At 37.2% G+C, this 6,667-nt stretch overlaps 1 pseudogene; it reads right to left on the bottom strand.

Annotated features, from left to right (window-relative positions):
* Positions 1 to 1,549: 1,549 nt before the first annotated feature.
* LOC102867410 overlaps positions 1,550 to 6,667 on the bottom strand; it is a 9,995-nt pseudogene continuing 4,877 nt past the window's right edge.

Below are 6,667 nucleotides of genomic sequence, written 5' to 3'. Positions count from 1 at the left end.
AAAATAATTGACAAATACAGGGCATTAAGTAGGACTTAATCTAATAATGTAAGAATTTAATAACAGTACAATAACCTTTATTGTTTGTGTTCAAGAACTAGTGCCTGGAGTGCTATTACTTCTAGTATGAGTTGGCATCAAAATATAAAGTCAAAATATGTACATTTTTATAAATCAATTCTTACCTGAATAATCTCAGATCTCTTGAGTATTCCACAAAGTGGAATGTCTTTCTAAATTACAGTGAATGTGGTACAATGTGTACAACTTGGTTAACCAGTGCCTGCTTTTCATGTTCAAGATTTTTCCTTATCTTGAATCAAATGCCCAATTCTGACTACCATATCCTAAAGCACTGGCTTAAAATTTTGTATATAAAGTCCAGCTCAACCTTATTTTGGTTTATTGTACATGCTTTATTAAAATGGTACTTGTATTTACAGTATCTGCAGAAAAAGAGTCCCTTCCAAGGTGCTCTCACACACTCGGCCACACCCACCCATACTGACAACCATACCATGTCCCCATGGATCCACATCATTGAGATGTGATGATCAGACTCCTAAAATTAGGTAACTGTTGGGGGATAGAGTTGATATTTTTTTAAAAAATTTAAAATAGTAAAGCATGGGGGAATGCATTTGGCCATTACAATTCTAATTAAGGTTGTGTATATTAATATATACGGCAGTAACACTGAATATTCCATTTACATTTTACATGTACAGAATGATAACAAGGTTTTGTGGTCAACAGAATCTTAACTTCAGTCTCAATGCTGCTGTAGTGACTTCTAATTCATATAGGGGCTTTCCCTAAAAATAACTCAAGTTTGTAAGTGAAATAAGGCACAATAAATATTCATTTGATTTTAGGGTTAAGGAAGGGATAAGAATGGTTTCAAATGATCTTACTATTAAGAGAATTAGCTTTGACTGAAATCCACTTAAAATCCCTTCTAATTGCCAAAGACTTCTTAGAAACAGTTTTTATTTTCCCTGACAAAACCCAAAGATACAAGTTAGGGAACTCACATTTTAATGTTTCAGTAGCCTAAACTACTCAAATTGATGCATAATTCCCCTTCCCCAGTCTCTTCTCTCAAGGCTAAAACAAAAACACTGCATGAGAAATAAAGAGTCCTTTGAGGATTTGGTTTGTTGTTGCTGTTTTTAAAGATTTATATACTTTTTATATTTAAAGATTTTATATACTTTTTAAAGAGCAAATACACATCTGGTTGTCTTTGATAAAAAATAAGTGAAAACAACCAAGAAAGAGAAAGAAAGTAATCTCGTGACTTTCTTGCGCTTTAAAATTCCGTCTCCTTTGAACGATGAAGCCCCACCAGACATTACAAACAACTGTGACAAATGAGTCCGGCAGCATAAATAAGGTCTAGTATTCAAATCTTCATAGTGAGACTCATTTATCTTGTACACAATCTGTTGAATGTTTTTCGCAGCAGGTGAACCATACCCAAAGATGCTGGACATTCTGTGTAAGAATTGCAGTTCTGAAGGCCCCTGACTTTGGTTGTTTACAAAGTTCAATCCTTGTTATCTTCTTCATCTGTATATTCTGATGGTTCTTCTCCTGGTTTTAGGAGTCTGCCTACATAATCATACTTTTCTGAAAGAAATATCAAAATAAAATTAGTTATCAATTTTGGTTCCTCTTCAATTCTATATGAAAAGTAAAGTTCTTCCTATTCACTATGACTGGTCTTTGTGTATATGTAAAGTTTCAACAACAACCAACCATGAACTTATAAGGCTTAAGAATTCTTGCAAGAGTAACATGTCATTAACCAAAGATACTCCATCAGTATCACCTGGAGTTCTTCAATGTGACAGTTAATGAAGTCCTCAAGAAAACGAAGACAACGTCATCTAGTAGGGATCTGTGGTGGCCTACTGGCAAGAAACTGCTGAAATCCCAAATGTACACAGTTTAAATCCATCAGAGCTCCACTGGAGGAGGGACAATCTCCTCCTGTGCCAGTCAGATCTGATTCGATAGTACACAACAAGGGGGTGGGGAGGGAAGTAATGGTATTTTAAGGGAGCTCTGGTGGCCGAGTGGCAAGAAGCAAAGAGTCATCCGGTACTTTGTCTTTGAGGTCTCAGTTTTCGTCTCTACTCCACTATTACTCAATCTCCTATGAGCTTCTTTTTATCTTTGCCACTTTGTTTGTTACTAATGTGTTTAATTTCAATTACTGTATGTTCAAGGTGATATTTTGTTATTTCCTGGTTAGGGATTTGAGTCTAGATTAAGGAAATTAATTGATACACCAAGAATCTGGATAAGAGAACTACTTTATATATTAGAACCACCAGGGTGAGGTGCCACTTTTGGGTTAGCAGCCAACTCCCTGCAGACTATGCCATCAGAGTAATTTCTACGTGTCAAATATATATTGAACATATATTTAACCTTTTCAAAAAATTTAAGAAGGTACCTTTAAATTGCATTTCCCATTCTCGAACACTCTCCATTTGTACAGCATTCAAATCTGATAGATCATCATATTCATCTCTAAGGGCATCGTTATCTAGGCAAAATGTTGCCAGTCCTCTTGAAGCGTCTCTACCAGCAAACACCCCATACGGACCCGCTGAAAAAGAAATTTAGGTTACCTAACATTTTACAAGGAACCTTGGTAACACAGTGATTAAGTATTTGGCTGCTAACTGGTAGATTAATGGTTCAAACCCACCAGCTGCAGGATAAAAATGTGACAACACGGTTCTAGAATGTATCAAAAAAGTCAAAAACAAAAGAACTTCATGGTGACTCATATTTTATATAAAACCTTAATTTCAAAACATGTAGACACTAGATGGATTACGTGAAGGCATTTCTTAGGGCTCTGCCTTTTGATCAAAGTAAAACTTTTCACCCAAACATTAAATTTCAATTATTGCATTTAAAGATGAAAATTGTGAAGTAGTTAAAGAGAATAGGAAACCCAGTCAGGTTTGGAAACTTTTTTGCCAATTAAAAGTTTCTCTGAAATGATGTTATGTGTCATCAAATCACTGGAAACTCATAGCGACCTTATGTAGAACAGCCCTAAACCCTGCTCTGTCTATCCTGTGCCAATCATATTGTCTCTGACACCTATTCCCATCACCCCAGGTACTGAATCAATACATCTCATCTAGGGTCTTTCTCTCATATGCTGTCCCTCCACTCTCCCAAGCATGATGTCCCTTTTTCCAAGGATTGGTCCCTTCTTGCAACATGTCCAAAGTATGTCAGATGAAGCTCCAGAATCCTTGCCTCCAAGTAGCAGCCTGGTTTCACCTGCTCCTGGACAAACCTGTTTTCTTAGCAGTCCTTGGTATATTCAATATATACCACAGCTCAAAGGCATCAATTCTCCTTCTATCATCCCTAGTTATTGTCCAGCACTCTGATGCATTGCAAGTGATTGCAAAGACCATGACCTGTATCAGGTGCATCTTAATCTCCTGAATGACATCACTATCACTGCTCTACAGTACTTTGGAGAGGTCTCTGACAGCCGACTTTTCTAATGCAATTAGTCTTTTAATTTCCTGGCTGCTGGTGCCAAAGTATTGCTTATGGAATCAAGCAAACTCAAGCTGTTAACAATCTCAATCTCTTCACAAAAAAATAGGTTGAAAAGGTATGGAGATCCCCAGTGTACACCCTTCCCAATTTTGAACCATGCACCATTTCCTTGCTCTGTTCTAACGGCTGCCTCTTGTTGAAAATTCAACAGAATCTCCATTAGATAGGTATTATTGAAAGACTTGGGAATCCAAACTACTTTCTTGTAGTTTCTAGACTGAGAGCAGACTCATAGCGGGTTTTCAGAGTCAGAAAATTGCATGGGAGGAAGACTGCCCACCTTTGTCCTGCAGAGCAATTGGTGGATTCAAACTATATGCCTTTGGAATTGCTTCTTACCGAGCTCCATTCACTTGCTAATAGGTTATAAACATTTAATGGTTTTGTATTTTTTCCATTAAATGAATGCATCCACAATTTATGTAATCATTCTTTTCTTTCTCCCACAGAGCAATGAATGGATGTTAACTGCCTGCTTTTGGGTTGGAAGCACAACTCTACTATCTACTAGACCACTAGCACTCCCTTATGTATAACCAAATACTTCACGAGATTTAGTTCCCTGGCTTGAACATTTGGGGTATGGATTTTAGGGGACATCCTAGTTAACTGACCTAATAACATACTTGATGTTAAAAGCTTCAAGGTACAAAAACTGGTTTCTATTCAACTGCTACCACAGAGGAAAAATCAGGAATAGCAGGGTATGTATGGCTTACTATCTCCATGTACAAAATGTCATGAGATCAGAAAAATGGAAATGTCTCATTGTTCTGAGCAGTCTTGAGAAGAACCTAATCAAAAGGGAGTGGGGGGGGGAGGGAAGCCTAACAGAATTAAAATTTTCATGGATTCTAAATTTTCTGGAGTCAAGAAGGTAGATAAATTTCTGAAACTATTGTTCTGATACAATCTTTTAACCAAAAACATCCCTTGAAATTTCCTTTAAACAAGTATACTTGAAATAGTAGAAGATTTATGCCTTGAGTTATTTTAAGAGCAAACTGAAAACAACTCAAAAGACTAGATGAACTGTAGGGGCAGTAAGAAACAGCTCTGGAAGAGGATGAGAATGGTTGCACAATATGAAAAATGTAATCAATATCACTAAATTTTACGTATAAAGTGATGATGAATGGGTATATATTTTGATAAAAACAAAAAAAAAAAGAGCTGGTTGGTGATAAATAGTTAACCCATGCAGCTATGTCTTGATAAATGGGGATAGGTCCATTTACCTGCTTGGAATAAGCCATAGCCTTGATACTACTTTGCACATATGGGATCACAAGGAGCCCAAATCCAGTTGGTGGCAACTAGCAACAATAAATCAAATGAAGACTACAAATTAACATCTTAAAAGCAGTAAGAATAATAAAGATATTTTAGTGATTAATACCGTAACATATAAAGGTTTTAATTTATTCTGCACAGTTTATACAGTACTAATTTGGGTTCACAACATTCTCACACATATGCAATCTTAAAAATGGCAACCCCTTCTCCTTAGCACTCAAATATAAACATAGTACTTTTGTTATCCTTTATTATGAATATTCATTTCTTCCATAGAATACTTTTAATTCCTAATCCTCACAATTAGGTATTACTGTAATCTAGAAGCTGTCTTCTTAGTATCTAATAAACTGAGGCAGGATGTAAGTTCCTGAGAGTACACCAGTAATTTAATATGTGCCATGGCAACATAGGAAAGTTGTCTGCCGAACTGTTTATGGAATGATTAACACAATTTGGTGGCCAACTTCAAATGTTAGGAAATCTTTTTCTCCTTTCTGCCAGCTCCAATAACATCTTCTGGACGTTGTTTGAGGCTGTTTGAGGTTGTTTGAGGCAACCTATTCAGACTTTAACATTTAACACAATAAACTGATGCTGAACTCAAGCAGGTACTGTAGAAACAGCTAGCAGAAATCTGAAAAAACTGTCCAAAATTTATCCAAAATGAAGCTTTTTATTTTACTTGCAGGCCTTGGTATGGAGTCCTGGGTAATGCAATTGAATGTCATTAACTTCCAACTAAAGAGGTTCGTCCTCTTTAGTTGGTGATCCATTACAAGAAGAAAAAGCAAACAGAAAACCAAAGAAAATTTTATGAAGCATAGTTCTAGAGCACAATTCACTAAAAAGAGTTTTAATCTGACACATACAAATTGAAACTTGACAGCTGGTTTCAGTGGTAGGTGAGAGTATTATATAGGAGAAACATGGAGAAAGGACTGAAATTGGCAACGACTGCTTCTTGCTTGGCCAAACAATCAACAACTGTGGTACTAGCAGACAGGCAAAGTACTGCATTGGACAATTCAGCTGTCAGAGAGCTCCAAAATACAGAAGAGCAACGATGACAGTCTGCAGACTAAAGTGTGTCTGATTCTTTTTAATCACTTGCTATGCATCTGAGAACTGGACAACAAATAATGATAGAAGAACTGATGCCTTTGCGTTTTGGTGCTGGAGAAGAGTATGGAATATCTTATGAACTGCCAAAAGTACAGATACATCTTAGAAGTGCAGCCAGAATGTTCCTTGGAGGAAAACATGGCAAAACTTTGTCTCTCATATTTTGGGTATGTTGTAGCTATTCGATGCAAGGTGGTATCATGATGATTGGGAAGAAAAGATCTGTGAAAGAGGAAGACCCCCATGGACAGACAGTGATGTGTAGCAATGGGCTCAAGAGTGTCAGAGATAATTGTGCACAGGATGGACAAGATTTAGGTCTGCGGTTTATAGTGTTGGTATGAACCTTAGTAAACCACACCTAACAACAACAACAACAAAGGTTTTAACAAACAGACTTCAAATGCCTCAAAGAAAAGCTTAGATGAGAATGTGGTTATGTGAACTTCAGGACATTTGTTGTTGTTATATGCCGTCGAGTCGTTTGCGACTCATAGCGACCCTATGCACAACAGCCCTAAACCCTGCTCTATCCTGCGCCAACGGCACTGCCTCTGACACACCCATCCCGATTACCCCAGTCACCGAATCAATCCATCTCATAGAGGGTCTTCCCCTCCTGCGCTGTCCCTCCACGCTCCTA

The sequence above is a fragment of the Elephantulus edwardii genome, unplaced genomic scaffold, assembly GCF_000299155.1.
Source record: "Elephantulus edwardii isolate Elephantulus edwardi_28Jun2011 unplaced genomic scaffold, EleEdw1.0 scaffold00311, whole genome shotgun sequence".
Taxonomy (NCBI): domain Eukaryota; kingdom Metazoa; phylum Chordata; class Mammalia; order Macroscelidea; family Macroscelididae; genus Elephantulus; species Elephantulus edwardii.
Note: the sequence above shows the minus strand (reverse complement) of the source record. Positions and strands in the feature narration are given on the sequence as shown.